Source organism: Capra hircus, chromosome 12, assembly GCF_001704415.2.
Source record: "Capra hircus breed San Clemente chromosome 12, ASM170441v1, whole genome shotgun sequence".
Classification (NCBI taxonomy): domain Eukaryota; kingdom Metazoa; phylum Chordata; class Mammalia; order Artiodactyla; family Bovidae; genus Capra; species Capra hircus.
In genome coordinates this window covers 26,923,233-26,946,078 of record NC_030819.1, presented here as the reverse complement: position 1 = coordinate 26,946,078, position 22,846 = coordinate 26,923,233, and positions in this window count along the sequence as shown.

The window sequence follows — 22,846 nt, the reverse complement described above, 5'->3', positions numbered from 1 at the left end:
TCTCTCTGGTAGCTTATGCATGCTCAGTCACTTCAGCTGGGTCTGACTCTCCACAATCCTATGGACTGTAGCCCTCCAGGTTCCTCTGTCCATGGGATTCTCCAGGAAAGAATACTGGAGGGGGTTACTATGCCCTCCCTTCAGGGGATCTTCCCAACCCAGGGATCGAACCAGCATCTCATTCATTGCAAATGGATTCTTTACTGCTGAGCCACCAGGAAAGCCCCTGGTAGCTTATACCCCAGTGGAATTTATCTGCCTTAACTGCATTTCTTAAAGACAGTACTATGACAGCAAACACACAAGCTCTGAAGAAACCATTTGTTCATCCTGGCAGATTCTCTTAGATTTTCTATTCTTAGCTATAAAATGAAGTTATATGTGAGACATGTGAAGGGTTAATTATAAAGAAATGTGTGTACATTTACTATGTGTGCAAGGATTTGCTTATCTTGTTAGACATTTTTTGAGCTAATACCAAAGACCATTACAGATTCAGTGGAAACATAACTATTTCTATCACTAACAATCTTTTTGTCATAGGTTCAAGTGGGCTATTCTTTGCAGAAATGTTTGAAACTTCTATTTATTTTATTTTACAGATCTGTGATACATGACTTTCACTGGAGTCCCACAGGGCTAATACTTTTGGAGTGGAAAATAGATTTTTCATAATTATAAGTGATTTGATGATAAAGACATTCACACAAAAGATGCCAGACCTACATTATCATGCACAGAACATCTTATACTCTGCAACAAAGCATGCTATGTGAAAAGGACTAAATGGGGATGACTCAGAAGTCCTAACTTTTGTTCTTAACTGTAACATTTCAAACCATTTGAGCCCCAAGGAATCACTTGCGTCTCTGAAGCACTGTTTCAGAGATTGAGACCCCGTGTGTCTGCTTCTACAGATTAAAGAATTATTCTAAGGATTAGTTAAAGAATTACGTAAAATACATCTGAAAGCTGCTCTTCAAATACGATTGGTTGGCACACAGCAGGCATTCAATAAATGTGTACTGACTGAATGGAGATTTTATTATCATGTTTCCATCAAGGACTGAAGTGTTTTAAATCATTGTAGACACAGAGAACTGGTATTTGAAGGTAGCAGGGTGACTCATCTATATTTGACAGATAATCAGATTGCACTGCCCAGTGTAATTATGTATCATCATGGGGAGCTAAATTTATCACAGAAGACGAAGGGCAACTTGCATAGTCTTTCATCTGACAGTGTGTACTAATCACAATAAGTGAAAATCTGAACTCAGCTAAATGAAATACAGAAAATGGAGCCAAGAGGGAACATGTTTTCACCCTGGAAGTTCTAAACTTAGAAGACTACTTTTAATAAATAGTTTCTAATATTCAGTAAGCATAAATAACTGAAAGGATTCTGTAAGTTTTATGAGAATAGGAAAGCTTTGGACCACATGTAACTAAAATCAATGAAGAGCATTAGCTAAAATAATGATTGTGATACTATTTCCAGTTATATCACTACAGTTATCACATTGATTATATACACATGCATATATAATAAAAATAAGAAATCAACCTGCCAAATCAGCAGTTGGATTTTTCTTTGCACTTCAGTTCAGTTCAGTCCAGTTGCTCAGTCATGTCCGACTCTTTGTGACCCCATGAATCGCAGCACACCAGGCCTCCCTGTCCATCACCAACTCCCGGAGTTCACTCAGACTCATGGCCATTGAGTCAGTGATGCCATCCAGCCATCTCATCCTCTGTCATCCCCTTCTCCTCCTGCCCCCAATCCCTCCCAGCATCAGAGTCTTTTCCAATGAGTCAACTCTTTGCATGAGGTGGCCAAAGTACTGGAGTTTCAGTTTTAGCATCATTCCTTTCAAAGAAATCCCAGGGTTGATCTCCTTCAGAATGGACTGGTTGGATCTCCTTGCAGTCCAAGGGACTCTCAAGAGTTTTCTCCAACACCACAGTTCAAAAGCATCAATTCTTCAGTGCTCAGCTTTCTTCACAGTCCAACTCTCACATCCATACGTGACCACTGGAAAAACCATAGCTTTGACTAGATGGACCTTTGTTGGCAAGTAATGTCTCTGCTTTTGAAAATGCTATCTAGGTTGATCATAACTTTTCCAAAGAATAAGCGTCTTTTAATTTCATGGCTGCAATCACCATCTGCAGTGATTCTGGAGCCCAAAAAAGTAAAGTCTGATACTGTTTCTACTGTTTCCCCATCTATTTCCCATGAAGTGATGGGGCTGGATGCCATGATCTTAGTTTTCTGAATGTTGAGCTTTAAGCCAACTGTTTCATTCTCCAGTTCCTTTGTACTTGCTTTCTTTATTAACTTGCTATTTTCTGTAACTCTGTTAGATTAATGTGGCATGTTTTTCCTGAGCGATATTCTTAACCAGAATTTTGATGGCTAAGATAGCCAATTAATATAAAGGTACTATTGTAGTCTTAAAGCCCTTGAACACCTAATTTCTCAAATTAATCCCCCAACCATGGTCCTAAATAGGGATTTGCTTTTCTCCCATCAGATAACAATTAGAACTGGGTGAACAACAGGTTGGTTCCAAATAGATAAAGGAGTACAACAAGGCTGTATATTGTCACCCTGCTTATTTAACTTATATGCAGAGTGCATCATGAGAAACGCTGGGCTGGAATAAGCACAAGCTGGAATCAGGATTGCCAGGAGAAATATCAATAACCACAGATAGGCAGATGACACCACCTTTATGGCAGAAAGCGAAGAAGAACTAAAGAGTCCCTTGATGAAATTGAAAGAGGAGAGTGAAAAAGTTGGCTTAAAGCTCAACATTCAGAAGAACTAAGATCACGGCCTCTGGTCTCATCACTTCATAGCAAATAGATGAGGAAATAGTGAAAACAATGGCTGACTTTATTTTTCTGGGCTCCAAATCACTGCAGATGGTGATTGCCCCCATGAAATTAAAAGACACTTACTCCTTGAAAGAAAAGTTATGACCAACCTAGACAGCATATTAAAAAACAGAGACATTGTCAACTAAGATCCATCTAGTCAAGGCTATGGTTTTTCCAGTGGTCATGTATGGATGTGAGAGTTGGACTATAAAGAAGGCTGAGCACTGAAGAATTGATGCTTTTCAACTGTGGTGTTGGAGAAGACTCTTGAGAGTCCCTTGGACTGCAAAGAGATCCAATCAGTCCATCTTGAAGGAGATCAGTCCTGGGTGTTCATTGTTAGGACTGATGTTGAAGCTGAAACACCAATACTTTGGCCACCTGATGCAAAGAGCTGACTCATTTGGAAAGACCCTGATGCTGGGAAAGATAGAGGGCCGGAGGAGAAGGGGACGACAGAGAATGAAAATGTTGGATGTCATCACCGACTAAATGGACATGAGTTTGAGTAAACTCCGGGAGTTGGTGATGGACAGGGAGGCCTGGCGTCTGTGGTTCATGAGGTCACAAAGATTTGGACATGACTGAGTGACTGAACTGAACTGAACTTCAGATAATGCTCCCTCTGAACTACCAAGAAAGAACCAACATGAAATATAGCAAATTCATAACTTCCTTTGAGTGGAGTCAGCAACTACTGCTTCCTAGACTGACTTTAGGGAACAGATGCAGTGACACTGAGACCTCTTCAGGCATCAAACAGATATTGGCAATTCCTCCTATTTTGTTTAACCTATTCCAACAATTATTGTGTATCTTCTGGGTATAGTATTCTTTTACCCCTTCATTAAAGTGAAGCGAATGGAAAAAGCTTGAATGGTTATTGAAAAATAAATGATTATAGATAAAAGAGAAAATTGAAACAGGAGAGATTAACTCTGAGTGATGGAATCTAGAGAAACTATGAATGAAGAGAGTCATCCTGGCATGTGAAAGATAGATGGATTTGGGAAAGCAGATTAGTGGAGAAGAGTGTAAGTAAAAGAACAGTTAACCTAAGGAGAGAAACACAGAGGTCCGTGATATATTAAGAATGGCTTAAGGTATGGATTTGTGTAATGAGGTTGAAAAGTAGAGTGGTGCAGAAGATCAGTCTGTTTTCAGAAGAATAGTTTTAAAGGGAGTCTGTGCTGAAGGAATTTAACTGTAACATAGAAATAAAAAAAGAAAGTGCTGGTTAGTCCAAGTGTGGTCTGTGGACCAGTGTGGATTGAGTGGATGTTACCATTCAATGAGATAAACATTGGAAAATAAATGCATGTAAGAATTAAAGATTTTAAAATTTAAAAAAATAAAAAATAAATAAAAAATAAAAAATAAATAAATAAATAAATAAATCTTTTTAGTCCTCTGACAGAATAATATATCTACTTTTTTTTCACTAAATATACTTTTTGAGATAATTGTATATGTGTGTACAGTTTTAAGAAACAGGAGAGTGAATGTCCATGTGCACATTACCCAACCTCCCACAATAACTTACAAAATTACAATACAATGTCATAACCAGAATAATGAAATTAGGACTCAAAATATGGAACATGTCCATTGCACAAGGTTTAAACATGGTGCCTTTTTATATTCACACTCACTTCCCTTTAGTCTCTGCTTTCTCCTTAAGCCCTGTCAACTACTAATTCATTCTCCATTTCTATAGTATTGTCCCTCCAAGCATGTTTTACAAATGAAATCCTACAGCTTATTAAGTTTTAGAAGTTTAGTAATAAAAAAAAGTGCTTGCATTTTATGTTTTTTGATTTTTCCAGTTTATTGAACTTTGCAAAAAGGTAGATCTGAAATAGATGTGGGGAGAAAAAGCACTATTCCCCTTTAAATCACAAATGATTTGAAATGAACTGCTGTGGTGAAAAGCAGCACATGAAAAGTGATAAATGAGGATGTATGAAAGTGACAAGGCAGCATAAGACCAGATAAATGTGCCTGAATGATCGGGCTGGCTTCTCAATTATTTATTAGCCATGAGGAGCCTGTGGGAGTTCCTGCACCTCCTACTGCTTCCTTTCAGTTTTCATCCTTCTCCACGGCTGCTGCTGCAGGTTCTCCCTGGAGGCTGTGTTCATTGACATCATTGCTGCAGGTAACTCACACAGAAAGTGACAACCTGAACAGCAACCCTCAGGAAATGCTCCCAACAGCAGCCATCACAGTGTTCTTCATCTAACTGGATTCTCCTGCATTCAACTCTCTTCTCTGACTTCCATGATTGTCAATTTCTCTTGATCTTTTCCTGTATCTCTGATACACCCTTGCTATTCTGTTTTGACTCCTCTTTATAATACTTAATATTACATGTTCTGTCTGTAAAGTTATACCCATATAACCAACTGGTTATAAGTTTCTTGTTGGTCATGGATCTCATTGAAAATATGAGAAAAATGGTTTATGAGCATCCCTCCTTTAAAAATGCCCATGAATACACACTTTTAAAAACTGATGTTACAACAGTCTGCCACATATAACAAAGCAATGTATAGTAATAAGCTAGGATGAAAATCACCTTTGGATTAGTGAAGGTCACATTATCCTTACAAGGATAAAACATTATATGGCAATCTCTGAGAATAGTCCTTCTGTCCACACTAGGTGGGAAGGTGGAAAGTGAAGTTGCTCAGTTGTGTCCAACTCTGTGCAACCCCATGGACTATAGCCTGCTAGGCTCCTCCATCCATGGGATTCTCCAGACAAGAATACTGGAGTGGGTTGCCATTTCAAGGTTGTTGATTTTCCAAAGGAAGAAATAAGATAATGTATTTTTAGGCAGTAGTAGAGATGCTACTTTATCTCTGGGGAGTTCGAAAAGGAGTTCTGATTCCTGAAATAGAAAGTGCTAGAACTAATAGTGTTCTTGCCTGGAGAATCCCAGGAACGGGGGAGCCTGGTGGGCTGCCGTCTATGGGGTCGTACAGAATCGGACACTACTGAAATGACTTAGCAGAAGCAGTAGCAGCAGAACTAATATTGTCTAGCCCTTTTGCAGTTATTTTCTGCCCTGAGAAGAATGTGGGGAACAAAATCAGTGAGGGCTAAAGACCACAACCATCAGATGTCAAGCATGGGATGACACTGAGGAAATAGAATGATCATTCTTTGAAAAAATGCCACAAGCTATGCTGAGGTTTAGACATTAATGAGTCACCTCAGCAGAGATGAAAACCTTGGCTATATAGGTACCATCGTTAGTCGTGAGTCCATGGATCATCAGGAATACTGGCAGAAAAAGTATGGCATACTTTTCTGTACCTGTCTGGCATGTAGGAGCTGGACACCATAAATATCCAGGGATTTTGTGAAAAAATTCAGGTGAGATGAAATGGGTAAGACACAAAGGGTGGATTTTGGACTGATTGTCAATGAAGGAATTGAGATCCAAAAGAGTGTTAGAAAAATAAATGGATATGACTCTTCATATTTCAAGTTTATAAGTCTCTGCTGCTGCTGCTGCTGCTGCTAAGTCGGTTCAGTCGTGTCTGACTGTGCAACCCCATAGACTGCAGCCCACCAGGCTCCCCCATCCCTGGGATACTCTACTAGCTATTAAAATATATACACAAAGAAGTAACTACACAGAGACCTATACTTCATCTTATGTTTAAATGAAAAATTAATAACCAGTTGACAAAAACAAATCCCAGAAAGTCAAAATTAGGCAATAAAAATTATAATTTAATTTTGCTCAAAATAATTTCAATAAAATTGTCTTTATTTGATCTGTATAGAAAGTTGAACGGCAGTATGCATATCATCTTTCCAGTATAATCAGAAAAATGTTTTCAGTTTTACCAACACTGCTGAAAACACTGGTTTCAAAAATATTGGGAGAAAATTTGATCAGAGAAAGCTCAGTTCATTCTGCAAGATAAGCTTAACATTATTTCTAAAATTCAACAGGACTTCAAGTTGAAGCCATGTTGCTTTAACTTGCCGTATAGCTTTTTTTCCTCATATGAGCGGTGAGGTCACCAGTGGCAAGGCTTGCTTCTTTTCTATGATCACTCCATATTTGATTTTAATAAAACCTTAACAAAAATGGCAGGTATTTTTAGGTGTCTCCAATTCACTGCCCTGCCATAGTCATTGATAGGACCGTATCACCACCAAACCTGGTGTAACCTGGTATATATCCCTAACACTGGAATCTTTAATCTCTTCTTGCAGAGTAGTATTTCAGTCAAAAGAGCCCTTAAGTTTATCAGCACCATCCATAAATGCAGAGTTGTAAATAAAAAATACATTATTCATGTAATCAAAGCATAGCCTAAGTCAGTGGGTATCTAAGTGCTAATTTTTGGACCTCACCTCAGCTGACTGAAGCAGAAACTCAGGGGGTGGAACCTGTAGTCTGTGTTTTAACCAGCCCTCCATGTGATTGTATTGAACAATTTAAAACCCATCAGTGGAAATGAATAATCTTCAAAAGAGGTAAAAGAACTCCTTCTGATTAAATTGTTCTAAGAAGGAATTTTTTCTTTTCCTCAAAATGAAAAATAAAATTTCTACTTAAATTTCAATCATATGCTTTAAGATTTTCACTTTGGAAATCTAGGAAGTTTCTACACATAGATCAAAATAACATTTTGCTCCCATTTTATAAAAATAATATCTTTGATACAGAAACTAATTCATTCTTCGCTCTAATGAAGCCAATGAAATTTCATGTAATAAACAAGACATAGTCTGGTAGTGTAACCTGAGATTTCATGACATTATATACAAATGTTCCAAGCTATGATTTTGATGGTATGTGGTGTAACTTTCATCTTCAGAGTCACAGAATCAAATATGTCAACAAGTAGTACAGATGTCCAGCTAAACACAAAATAATATGATTTCCTTTATTTAAATATGTACTTCTCAAAAAAATTTTCACTCATTCAAACCTTTGACACTTTTAAAAATTAATAAAGTAGTCTGAGAACTAAAATCTGGCCACAAAGCATGATACAGAAATTCTTATTCAGCTGCATGTTGAAATAAGTTTTGTTTCTTTCTCAATGAGCAGTTTCTAACTGCATTAAACATCATCATCTTGGGGGTCTTTGTGGTAGAGTGTCATGTGTCAAAAAGCATCTCGTCTCTTGTATTTCTTTCTGCCAAGCCACAACATGACTTAGCCACTTTCAGAGTAAATAGCTTCATCAAACTGTGCCAAATCACATGTAGAATTTTTAGTTTGACAGCCTGGTTTTAAGGCAAAGTGTTAGTCACTGAGTCGTGTCCAACTCTTTGCAGCCCCATGGAGTGTAGCCCGCCATACTCCTCTAGGATTCTCCAGGCAAGAATACTGGAGTGGGTAGCCATTCCCTTCTCCAGGGACCTTTCTGACTCAGGGAATAAATCCAGGTATCCTACATTATAAGCAGATTCTTTACCCTCTGTGCCACCAGGGAAGGCAGGGATTGGGGTAAATCCAAGGTTTAATTAGTGTTCAGTTTTGTTCAAATTGAGGTTATTTTTCACATGTGTTTTCAGGATGGACAGTTACAAAGTACTTCTTTAGCTCTGCTGGCTCCAGGCTTACATGGCTAAATCCCTGGCCAAAAAGTATTACTGCAGCTTTTGTGTGTGTGTGTGTGTGTGGCATTATTTCACATAATGACTAAATCTGAAAGCTCTCTCCTTCCTTCCTTCTTTCCTTTCTTTCTCTCTTTTAACTACGTCCAATGTAAAAATAGAGTTCATTATCAAAATGTCATCATACCCAAATGGCAGCCTATATTTTTATTTAATCCAACCAGGAAAGCATTCTGGTTGTCATGAGACAGTAATAGGAACACTATTCTTGGTCATGGACCACCACAATTCATGAAAATTTCATTTGTTTAGGGAGAAACAATGTATTAAAGATAGATACACAAGGCTATACACCAGATTGTCAGTAGTTCTTATCCCTAGAGAACTGATCCAGAGGAAGAGAACAGAACAAGGAGAGAAGTATATGTTCACTTTATAAGCTCATGCATTGTCTCAAAAATGTGTAGGGGGCATACATTACTTTTATAATAAAAAATACCTATAAAGATCTAACAGTTCTTTGCTGAAAATAAGCATGAAAATAGAAAAAAAATAGAGTCTAAGAATTTTCAAATAATAAGAAGGAATCTATTAGAAAAACATTAAACATATAAAGATATAAAGCCTAGAAACAGATCCTCATGCTCACTCGTGCAGATTTCAGACCACTGATTAAAATCTGATACTGATACGACTGAAGTGACTTAGCAGCAGCAGCATATTCTGTTAGAGTGGCCTTAATCACCTTGACATGTCTTATTTTGAATTCAATTTCAGTCAGTTCAGTTTAGTTGCTCAGTTGTGTCTGACTCTTTGTGACCCCATGGACTGCAGGGGCTTCCCTGTCCATCAACAACTCCCAGAACTTGCTCAAACTCATGTCCATTGTGTCAGTGATGACATTCAACCATCTCATCCTCTGCCATCCCCTTGTCCTTCCGCTTCAATCTTTCCCAGAATCAGGGTCTTTCCCAATGAGTTGGTTCTTCACATCATGTTCAAGACTGATTTCCTTTAGGATAGACTGGTTGGATCTCTTTGCTGTCCAAGGGACTCTCAAGAGTTTTCTCCAACACCATGGTTCAAAAGCATCAATACTTTGGCACTCAGGTTTCTTTGTAGTCCAACTCTTACATCCATACATGACTATTGGAAAAACCATAGCTTTGACTAGATGGACCTTTGTTGGTAAAGTAATGTCTCTGCTTTTTAGTATGTTGTCTAGGTTTATAATAGCTTTTCTTCCAAGGAGCAAGCATCTTTTAATTTCGTGGGTGCACTCACCATCTGCAGTGATTTTGGAGCCCAAAAAATAGTCTCTCACTGTTTCCACAGTGTTCCCACCTATTTGCCATAAAGGGATGGGACTGGATGCCTTGATCTTAGTTTTCTGAATATTGAGTTTTGTTTTTTTTAAATTATTTTTTATTGAAGGTAACTGCTTTACAGAATTTTGCTTTTTTTCTGTCAAACCTCAACATGAATCAGCCACAGGTATACAGATATCCCCTCCCTTTTGAACCTCTCTCCTGTCTCCCACCCCTCTAGGTTGATACAGAGCGCTTGATTGAGTTTCCAGAGTCATACTGCAAATTCCCATTGGCTATCTATTTTACATATGGTACCGTAAGTTTCCATGTTACTCTTTCCATACATCTCACCCTCTCCTCTTAAGAATGTTTCACAGTTTGTTGTAATCTACACAGTCAAAGGGGTTGGCATAGTCAATAAAGCAAAAGTAGATGTTTTTCTGTAATTCTCTTGCTTTTTCAATGATCCAACAGATGTTGGCAATTTGATCAATGGTTCCTCTGCTTTTTCTAAATCCAGCTTGAACATGTGGGATTTCTCAGTTCACATACTGTTGAAGCCTGGCTTGGAGAAGTTTGAGCATTACTTTGCTAATGTGTGAGAAGAGTGCAATTGTGTGCTAGTTTGAACATTTTTTGGCATTGCCTTTCTTTGGGAATATACAATAGAAAAAAGGTGGAAACAATTCATGTCCCTCAAGAGATGAATGTTAAAGAAAATGTGGTATGTTTATATGATAGGATACTATTTAGCCAAAAAGAAATGAATGAAGTTCTAATACAACAAGGATGAATTTTGGAAATATTTTGCTAGATGAAATAAGCCAAACACAAAAGAACAAATGGTTTATAATTCCACTTATATGAGTACCTAGAGCAGGCAAATCCATAGAAACAGAGTAGAATTCAGGTACCAGGGGAGAGGGGAAGGGAGGGATAAGGAGATGTCATTTACTTGTTGCAGAGTTTCTGTTTGGGATAGTGAAAAAGTTCTGGAAATAGATAATGATGGTGGCACAAATTTGTGAATATGGTAAATGCCACTGAATTGTACACTTAAAAATGGCTAAAATCACGCCTCCCTGGCAGTCCAGTGTTTAGGACTCTGCACTCCCACTGCAGGCAACCTGAGTTCGACCCATGGTTTGGGAAATAAGATCCTACATGCCACATGATGTGGCCAAGAGAAAGAAAGAAAGAAAATGGCAAAAATGGTAAATCTGTTATGTATAGTGGTGATTGGTGGTTTAGTCACTAAATTGTGTCCAACTCTTGCGATCCCATGGACTGGAGCCCACCAGGCTCCTCTGTCCATGGGATTCTCCAGACAAGAATACTGGAGGAGGTTGCCATTTCCTTCTCTAGAGGATCTTCCTGACCCAGAAATTGAACCCAGGTCTCCTGCATTGAAGGCAGATTCTTTACCAACTGAGCTATGGGGGAAGCTCCTTAAGCTCTGTTATGTATACTTTACCACATTAAAAAAAAAAATCAAACTGAAGAGAGTATCAACTAAGTGGAACATAAACATGCCCTGTGACCCAGCAATTCTATCTTTGGGTATATCCCAGTGGAAAGAAATACCGTGTTCACCAAAAGATGTGAGAAGAAATATTCATAGCAGCACTATTTGCAATAGCTCAATTTAAATTAATTTAAATATAATACAATTTAAGTACACCTAAGATGATCAACCTAGATAGCATATTCAAAAGCAGAGACATTACTTTGCTGACTAAAGTCCGTCTAGTCACGGCTATGGTTTTTCCAGTAGTCATGTATCGATGTGAGAACTGGACTGTGAAGGAGGCTGAGCGCCGAAGAATTGATGTTTTTGAACTGTGGTGTTGGAGAAGACTCTTGAGAGTCCCTTGGACTGCAAGGAGATCCAACCAGTCCATTCTGAAGGAGATCAGCCCTGGAATTTCTTTGGAAGAAATGATGCTAAAGCTGAAACTCCAGTACTTTGGCCACCTCATGCAAAGGGTTGACTCATTGGAAAAGACTCTGATGCTGGGAGGGATTGGGGGCAGGAGGAGAAGGGGACGACTGAGGATGAGATGGCTGGATGGCATCACTGACTCGATGGACGTGAATCTGAGTGAACTCCGAGAGTTAGTGATGGACAGAGAGGCCTGGCGCGCTGCGATTCATGGAGTCGCAAAGAGTTGGACATGACTGAGCGACTGAACTGGACTAAACTCCCCAGTTGATGCCTTCTCCTCTAAGGATATCACAAGGACATCCTAAAGGTGATGTATTCATGAGAGTACTTACTCAATTTCCTTCAAAGTACTCTGTTGACCATTTCATTTGCTAACAACACTTTCATTTGCTAACAACACAATATTTACCAAATATTTTATTGCAAAAGTTCTCTATAAAATTTATCCATAGTTTTTTTTTTTTTTAATTTTAAAATCTTTAATTCTTACATGCGTTCGCAAACATGAACCCCCCTCCCACCTCCCTCCCCACAACATCTCTCTGGGTCATCCCCATGCACCAGCCCCAAGCATGCTGCACCCTACGTCAGACATGGACTGGCGATTCAATTCTTACATGACCGTATACATGTTAGAATTCCCATTCTCCCAAATCATCCCACCCTCTCCCTCTCCCTCTGAGTCCAAAAGTCCGTTATACACATCTGTGTCTTTTTTCCTATCTTGCATACAGGGTCGTCATTGCCATCTTCCTAAATTCCATATATATGTGTTAGTATACTGTATTGGTGTTTTTCTTTCTGGCTTACTTCACTCTGTATAATTGGCTCCAGTTTCATCCATCTCATCAGAACTGATTCAAATGAATTCTTTTTAATGGCTGAGTAATACTCCATTGTGTATATGTACCACAGCTTTCTTATCCATTCATCTGCTGATGGACATCTAGGTTGTTTCCATGTCCTGGCTATTATAAACAGTGCTGCGATGAACATTGGGGTACATGTGTCTCTTTATCCATAGTTTTTTGACACCAGTACCTTACTTCATTTCTTGTCTGAATTTCTGAATAACCTTCTAACTGAACACTTAAAATTCAATTCCTGTATTCTTTCAATGCATTCTGTATATAAACCTAAGAATTATTTTTATAATAGGCCAAATTTTATCAATGCACTCATTTCTCAAGACCTTTAATAACTAAGAAGATACAATCCAACTAACAAGATACAATCCAAACTTCTGAATCTGGTTATTACCAATGCACACTTTTCACCACAGGACTCTTTCTTTCTTCCCCTTTCTTCTCTCACACCTGTACATTAGTGGCATTAGCACTGAACATATGTTTGGGATTAAATTTATAGCTCACCCTGTAAATGCATGCAAGTATTATGAATTTATGTAATTGCATACTGCCAATCCAACTCCGGGAATTGGTGATGGACAGGGAGGCCTGGCATGCTGCGATTCATGGGGTCGCAAAGAGTCACACATGACTGAGTAACTGAACTGAACTGAACTGAATACAATGGAATTAATCTCCCTTAACCAGACTCTATCATCCATATAAAATTAATTTTTCAAAAGTTTAGTAGCAGCTGATATGGAGTAGAATGTGCATTCTCTATTTTCAGCAATTTAGTTTGAATACCATAACATTCAAACCTGAGGAAAATTACTTTATCTTCTAGGCTTTAGTTTTCTTAGCTGTAAAAAAGAAAAAAAAAGAGGTGATAATAGAATCTATCACACTGGGTTGAGATGGAATGAAAATTAAAGAAGATACCACAGTGTAAAGCATTTGGGAAAGTCCCTGACACATGTTTTCATCTGAGTCAATGTAACCTATTATATAAATTGCCTTTTTTCTATCATGTAGTGTTTTACCAGTTCCATATTTCAGACACAAGTCTCTATTTATGCTAATTGATTTATTCAACATATTTATTTCAAACTCTGTTCCATGCATTATATGAGTCACGGGGAAGCTAAAATGATAGCTTAAGACTCAAGACTCTCACTTTCTTAAAACTGACATTAACCATATATAATGTGTCATTGGCAGTTATAGTCATTGTCTCTAATCTTCAAATAACCCTTAAAGTAGATTTTACACATTTTTAGCAGAAGGGGATACTGAAGCTCTAATAATATAAAGTAATTTAAGGTCAGACAGGTAGTGAGCGGTAGAGTTAAAAGATCATCCTAATGTATAGTCTATCTCCCACCCCATCTTAAGCTCGTATTGGCTACCACTTAGTGTCTTTAGTAGATCATGAAGTATGATAAAGATTTAGATATATTATTTCAAAGCATCACAACTGTAAGGTTACCATTTCTCTTTTAAATGTAATATAAGCAAATTGAGACAAAATTGTGGTAAATATACCTCAAGAACTATTCATGAGTTAGAAGGAATGGCTAGATGTGTGCATACCAAGAGAATGAGTCTTTTTAAAATGATGACAATATAAAAAAAAAAAAAAAAGAAAAGAAAAAAAAAGAAACAATGTAAGATACATTGTTCCATTTATACGTTTTCCATTTATACACATTTCCATACATATTCTATTTATACATTTACATAAGTAAAATACACACACACATAAAATAATATCTGTTTTGTAAGAAAAGATACAAACAAAACAATATTCATAATTGAAAACAGGCTTTCTTATTATAAGGCAAGGATTCATTATGGTGATAAATGCAGACAAAGAGAATAAAACATAAAGAGAAGAGGTTCCTGCAGGAACTAATGGTGTGTGCATGTGTATGCCTGTGTGAAAGAGAGAGAGAAAAGAAGGGAGGAAACTGGTTAGAAATTTACTTAGAGAAAATACACAGTCAGCCTTAAATGTTCATTCAAATCTATTCCATACTCTCCCTAAAACACCATTTCTCCATTATGAACATTTCATTCTATGGGAAATTTTAGTGCCCAAAACAATGTGGTTTTGTAGTTCAATGATGAGACAAATGTGTTAAGTACTTCAGGAAAGCATAGACAGTTTCCATGTCTATTACTCAGCATATGTCATATATGTCTAGCTAATTATTAACTTTGAAGAAGTTATTGGAAATGGCAATCTAATATAGATTTGTTATTTAATTTTTATCAATGGATCTCTAGCCACGTATGGATGGGAGAGTTGAGCCATAAAGAAGGCTGAGCGCTAAAGAAGTGATGATTTTGGATTGTGGTGCTGGAGAAGACTTTTGAGAGTCCCTTGGACTGCAAGGAGATCAAACCCGTCAAACTTAAAGAAAATCAATCCTGAATATTCATTGGAAGTACTGATGCTGAAGCTCCAATACTTTGGACCCCTGGTGCAAACAGCTGACTCATTAGAAAAGACTCTGATGCTGGGAAAGATTGAAGGCAGGAGGAGAAGGGGATGACAGAGGATGAGATAGTTGGATGGCATCACTGACTCAATGGACATGAGTTTAAGCATGTTCTGGAAGTTGGTGAAGGACAGGGAAGCCTGGCATGCTGCAGTCCATGGGGTCACAAAGGTCAGACATGACTAAGTGCCTGAACAACAAACAACAATGGAACTCTAAATGAATTTTATTTTCAAAAATTATCCTCAAATTTATATTTTTGCTGGCAGAATGTTATGGGTAGTATAGTCTTTTATAGCTTAACTCAATGTTCTCATAACTTTTTGTTCAGTAGAGCTACTTTTAATAAATTATGTTTGACCCTGAATAGGTAATATAGGTGAAAAAGAAGCCCCACTTGTACAACCAGGTTCCCTTTTTTTAGCCTATGGAAAGTAACAGGAATATATATTTATTTCATAGTAATAAAAAATACAAGTTTATCAAATGATAATTTTGAAAACAACTTTCCTAAACAAAATGCAGTATCAGTGTAAGGGAAAAAAAAAACAAAAAACCTCTTCCACAGCTGGCCTCACCGTAAATCAGATCTAATAAGGATTTTGTTAGGTAGAGAGATAGGCATGAGTAACGAGGGATAGCCTGATTGAAAGGGATAAAAGCTGATATCTATACCCCACCCCAGACACACCCAGGAGAATTCATATATATGCTACAAAATGACCACAGAGACTTTTTCAACTCCTGCACTTGTGCCCTAGGCACACAGTGGACACAAACTAACCATAGCAGCTACCTCAAGTAACCTTAGGCAGCTAGGAGTTACATTAAGCTCTCATAAGTATTCTACAAATGTATATGTTGGAGTATAACAGACTGAATTATGGGGAGACATATACAACAGAGCCCACTCTTATTTAACTTATAACTGTCAATTGGCCTTGAGCATATGCCCATTTGCATTCTCTTTCATTGGCTGGTCGTGGGTACAAGCCCTATTTTGCATGGGCACAACCAAAAGGAGGAGATGGGAAGTATAAAATGGGGGAAGCCAAGAGGGAACATTAGGGTAACTCCTTTGGGGTCGGCTTGCTCGCATGTCTTGGGCATATCTGTCTAATATTTTCTGTCTGCTTGAGCTGTAACTGAGCTGCAACTTGTCTATTGTTTTAAACATTTTAGCCCATAGTTCTAAATTTTTGTTGCAACGAGATAAGAACCAAGAAAGAAAAATAAACCAACACAGCAATGTGATGAGAGAATAAATGATTCAGTTCATATAATAAAATATTTCAAAGTATATACTATTTTTTTTCCTAAGTGTTAACTTTCGAGGTATTCTGAACAAACTGCATAAAACACACAAAAGGAAAAATACCTGAAAGGATCCTTGTAAATATAGCTCTCTTTCTAACTTATTGAAGATAATCTTATGAGATGTATTTCTGAATGAAGTTTTCTTTTTCTCTATTTATCTTACTGCCTAAATTTAAGACCGTAGGATAATATCCTGATATTTTCTCTTTTACAATACAGTTGGCCCTCCAAATCCACAGGTTCCATATCCATGGAGTCAACCAACAGTGGATAAAAAATATGAAGAAAAAAATTCCAGAAAGTTCAAAAAAGCAAAACTTAAATTATCTATATAAGGGAGGCTATCTGTAGGTTATACACAAATATTATACCATTGTATATAAAGCATTTGAACATCTCTAGAACTTGATATTTGTGAAAGATTATTACCAATTTCCTGTGGATACTGAGGGACAGCTGTATTATCTAGGGCTTCCCTGGTGGCTGAGATGGTAAAGAATCTATCTATATATTATAGACCTATAGATCACAAAAATATCTATTTCTACATCTGTATAACTGTCCCAGTTCAAATCAGTTTTGGAATAATATCAGTTACAAATGAATAATTTTACATGTAAACAATAATAATGAGCAATGCTTATTCTCTCCTTATCCTAATTTATGCTCTGCCCATGCAGATATATTGTTCCACTTAATTCTTACAAACTCCTTCGAGAAATGAATTCTATTATTCTTTTACAGATAGATAACTTCACCTCAATAAAAAAACTTGCTCATATTTACCAGCAGATGAACATAGGTACTAGAATAGTCACACTGGATTTTTAGTAAACACCAGTAAACCTGAAAGCATGGATCTGAAAACCAAAGTGAATCCAAGATGTATGGAAGTTCAGGGAGATGAGGAAAATGTTAGAAAACAAAAATAACCCTGGCTGTGCATTTGTTATCAGGTTCTCCAATGCTGTACCACTAGATCCTCTGATGAAGACCCCTAGGGACACACCTGCAGTCTAGCAAAAATATTTTTATTGATGTGTAACATCAAGGTAGACTGTGTGCCACAGGTCCTTGTGGTATCCATGTACAGGGGTGGGTTAGGAAGGGTTTTGGTAAGTTTGGTACTCACCATGATTGATTCTAAGGAGGATACGGGACAGGAAAAATCAGCTCTGTGTTGACTGCAATTTGTAAGGGGGAGGAAAGTAGGTTTGAACTCAGGATTGGTTGCTGTTCTTAGGAGATAGATGACAATAACTGAACATCACGCTGAGCTTGGTTCATAAGGTGAGACTAGCAAAGCAGGATGACAGTGGTCTCAAGAAAAAAAGAAATCATTTGGACGTGGCATAGTTGCAATGGGAAAGATTATTTCCTATGAACTTAGCAGCTGACTTTATCAATGTCTGTGATCACAGTCAGATTAATTGCAGTACTGATTTTTGCTGTCTCTGAATTGAGCAGATTTTTCACTCTTGAGTTTCAGGCTGTTTCCTTCTTCAGAACTGATGATTTATTCATTATTTAAAAAGTGGAGTCTGGAGCTGGAGAGTTTAGAAGTTAATCCCAACCCTGTTACTTCCAGACTGGGTGACTGTGAAAAATTTACCTAACCTTTTGGTGCTTCAGGTTTTTCCTAATATAAACGTGGGTAAAATAATTACACCTTCCTCATATGGAAACAAAAATTCAATATAGTGTCTGGCACTTAGTAAATGCTATATAAGCATCATTATTGTTGATGTTGTTGCTGTCACTGTTATTTCAACCATATTTAACTGTAGGTAAAGTATTTAATGCTCACAATATATTTCTGAGGCAGAGAGTTTTTCCATTGTACATGGAAATATTATGTTATTTGCCAAAAATATAATCACCACAAAATGAATGTAAAAGGTAAAAATACAGATATCACAGGGAATAGATTTTTAACTTTCAATTTATTTGTCTTTTCCCTCTTCCAAATTAGAGTCTCATTGCCAGAGCATGTTATATATTAATGATGTAGATGGAAAGTTTAACTAAAACAGTGTATTCTTGGCCTAATAAGAATGTAAGCAGGGGTAAAACTCTTTTAATAGGTATAAAACTATGATTAAAGTACAGCATACATGGCTACTCATGAGCTTCACTACATTTCAAGTGAGAAAACTGAGGTTCTAAGAGATAACATGAATTTTACTTCCATGATTGCTGTGTCAAATTTTAACTTATAAAAATAATAATAAAACTCAGTACAGATATTAAAGCATCCTGAAATAAGAAAATTACAGGAAAAAAAAATCTGTATAAGGTAAAATTATACTACATGTTTGGATTTAAAAAAAAATGGGGCTTTCCTTGTGGCTCATCTGGTAAAGAATCCCCCTGCAATGTGGGAGACCTGGGTTCGATTCCTGGGTTGGGAAGCTCCCCTGGAGAAGGGAAAGGCTACCCACTCCAGTATTCTGGCATGGAGAATTCCATGGACTATTCAGTCCATGGAGTCACAAAGAGTTGGACATGACTGAGCGACTTTCACTTGGATTAAAATAGACCAAGTTTCTAATTTGAGAGTAAAAAAATAATGTGGAATTGAAGAATAGACTTACCATTTTGTCTAGAACTGGTATAATATGTATTTAAGATTGAAACCACCAATTTTATATAGGCTGGAAAATCTATAGGTATATATTTGAAAGCATAAATAAAGCTACTTAGAATTGTATATATATATATATATTTTTTTTTCTCACATTTAGTTTGTACAAGACCTTCCAGAAGAGAAAAAATTTAAAATCTGGATGGTTAGGTAAAATAGGTATGTGAAACATGAAAAAAATTCAATCAAAGTAAGGAAATTAGAAGCACCATTGAATAAAATAATGACTAGAGCATATGATGGAAAACTTTCTTAATATTAAATGTTTTTGACATAAAGGGTTTCAAGACTCTTGTGGGAGGTTGGTGAATATATCTATTTATATACAATGATTGAATCTATAGAATATAAAATGAGGCATATATTTGTCACTTCATTTGTTTTTTTTTTTTTAATCCTAACTCATCCTTAATGACTATTTCATGTAAGTCAGAAATTTCTCATAGCAGGTTTAAGGGCCATAAACTAGTCTATAATTCTTCCCCTCATTTTGCTCAGTCTTTGATTGTATTAATATTTATACTTTCCAACTTTAGCTCATTTTTCATCTTTTCAAGGAAACACTGCTACTGACTCACCATATGAAAGAAATTTTTTATGCCCTGATACCAAGCTTTATGCTCTGATATGAAATCAGGTTTTGCTCTTCAAGAAGTTGAAAGAAAAGGGATCAGAACTATCTGTAATTGTGACAATCATTTAAGGAAGCATAAAGGGAATTCCCACTTTTTAGGAATCTTTCTTTTAAACATCCTTGAAGATAATTTTCCATTACTTCCTGTTTTATAGGATTTTTTTTTCCCTACTGAAATATAAAATTTCAGATTGCTCTACATCTGAAGACATAGCCAAAAATCAGGAGGGCAATTTTCTGATCTTCTTGCCTGAAAAACAGATTACTTATCTTTCAAATGAGCCATGTGATTAGGGAAAATAAATGAGCATTATGCATCAGGTGTTCAAATATTCCATTTTCCTGTCATTACAGCATGTTAAGTTAACATTTTTAATTATGTATATAACTTTTATTTGACTCATCCTTCAGTGAAAGAATCTAGCTTTCTCAAACTTGGCAACAACAACAAAAAATACATATATTTTCATAATCAAATTCTAAATTAGCTAACTAAAATCTACTGAATTACACTGAATAAAAGATTCTGTTCATCCAACCTACCATTCTTACCATTGTACAAACAAATTTTTCCATGTGGACTATGGTTATTTATCTGATTATAATTTTTTTTGTACATGTACTCTTCCTCAGACCTAGAATTCTTACCTCCTTCTTATAAATCATTTTTTAAGTCACCTTGATTCTGTTTGATTAAAAATAAATTAAACTAAGTCAATTTGACATGGGAACTCTTAGCATCTTTTATTAGATAATTTAAATTATTTGAAATGGATAAAGTTTAATGTGCCTCCACAACCTTGCTATCAAGTTATAATGAAAATAGTTCTCAGACCAAATTTCATCATATATACAGACATTTATTAAGTAAATTTAAGAATCACAAAATAGTTCATAAAACTTGTGCTCTAAATTAGGAAGCCACATCTCTTTGGTCATTTATCTATCTGAACACAACTTGCATAAAATTACATGAGGCACACCTGAAAAGATTCCAGAAGTGGGATTCTGTGATCTTGATTACTGGCAGTTGGCAAACTGAAATTCTCCATTTCCATTTGTAAATGTAGGGTATTTTATGAGTCAAATTTTAGTTTTTTTTTCCTACTGGACTCTCTAGATGCATGGTTATTCATGCACATTTGTTATTTATCTATAGAATATCTTAGCCATTCTACAACTATCAACTACTATTAACTTCATCAGAGAGAGCACAAATTTCTAACATTTATTGGGCTGATCAAAAATAGACAAATTTTACCAACTGAGCAGTTCTGAGTATAACTAGCCTTAGAGTATACCTTACATTAACCTGCCTGTTTTATATTGTGTTGCTTGCTGTATTTTAAATTAAATTACATATTTTATGATATTCTAATATTTTATAATATGCTAATATCCAGTTAGCATATTGTGAAGGAAACCTCTTCTGTCATAAAACAATGAAGAAGAACAGTTATTATTTTATATGTTTTATTTTTCATTATAGAGGTCAATTTGTTATTATATTGCTAGGGGATCGTCATCTTTAATTAACAGAAATTATGTATTCCTTAAATAGGAATCACTAGAGTAGATTTTCCGAAAAGCCTATGCTTGAATGCTGCATGACAATACTGCTGCTATAGGGGAACAGAAAGGAGTCAGTTAGCTAATAAAAGACTGTAAAAGACTCACTGGTTTTACTACTCAGTGGACAGGACTGGTAAAAGAAACTAAGAGATGAACTAAATCTGCTAGAGGTCGCCAGCAGGAGAATGGTGTATTGGCAGTATCGCCTTGATATGTAGCTGGACCTAAATCTGAAAACATAGCCCTGGACAGGGAACAAATGACTGAAATCTATAAGAATAGGCACTGTCAAAGAGGAAGAAGGATCATGTAAGTATAAAGGAGTTGAGCCAGAATGTCCAGGTCAGCCTCAGACGTAATAACAATGACTGAGTGCTTAGAAACCTATTAAATTTGAAGGATGTGTAGAGGCAGCAGGAAAGTAAGGATTTCCATGTGTGGAAATGGTACAAATTCACTCAGACAAGCAGGTAGCCTTTCAGCTTTCTTTATGCTGATTACTGCCAGCCCAATGTTCTCACTCTTTGATCTCAAAGTTCCATTGAATGGCTACTAAGAGAAAGCAAAATAGAATTAACAGCATCATGAAAATCTTCTGTTCTGCAAATGTGATTCCTCCATACAGTCTCTCTCATTTTTTGATGTATCTCTACTGGATAAATGGCTGCTTTTAGAGTTTAGATTCGAACTCAGTTAACCTCAACTACCTTTATTATTTATATCAACAAAGAATTTCAGTTACAATCTAGGAATAGCCTGGAAATGAGACAGCAGGGGTGAAATCATTTAAATCTCCTACATACTCAGTGGATGTACAGGTGAAAGATATGTTTTCATTATTTGTATTTTATGCAAGGGAACACCCAAGATAATTTTTTTTATATGCTATGCTAAGTCACTTCAGTCATGTCCAACTCTGTGCGACACCATAGACGGCAGCCCACCAGGCTTCCCTGTCCCTAGGATTCTCCAGGCAAGAACACTGCAGTGGGTTGCCATTTCCTTCTCCAATGCATGAAAGTGAAAAGCGAAAGTGAAGTGGCTCAGTCGCATCCGACTCTTAGCGACCCCATGGACTGCAGCCTACCAGGTTCCTCCGTCCATAGGATTTTCCAGGCAAGAGCACTGGAGTGGGGTGCCATTGTAAGACTATTAAAGTTAAGGAAGTCATCTATTAATTGGTCTTATTTTCTAGCCAATTTGATTCAGTTCTAATGGACCATTTGAATATCCACTCTATTAATCCACAAAGTATAATGATAAACAATACAAAATCCTAGACTTTGAAAGCCCTACTTCATCTGCTGAATATAATACACTTTCCAGACTTTTGATAATAGAACAAACTCATACATGTGTGGAGAAAATTCACTTTTACAAACAAACTAATTAATGAGGTCTAGGTAGTTTGATATTTTTATGAACGTAATTGCAATAACAAAATGGCTATCATGTGTTTAATAAGCTATTATATTATATTGTTATTATTACTGTGTGCTTACATCATACTTCAAAAATTCAGTCTTTGCAGTGATCTTGTATGGTATCTTATTATCACATTCTACACATTTAGAGAGGTTAAAGTAACTTTCTC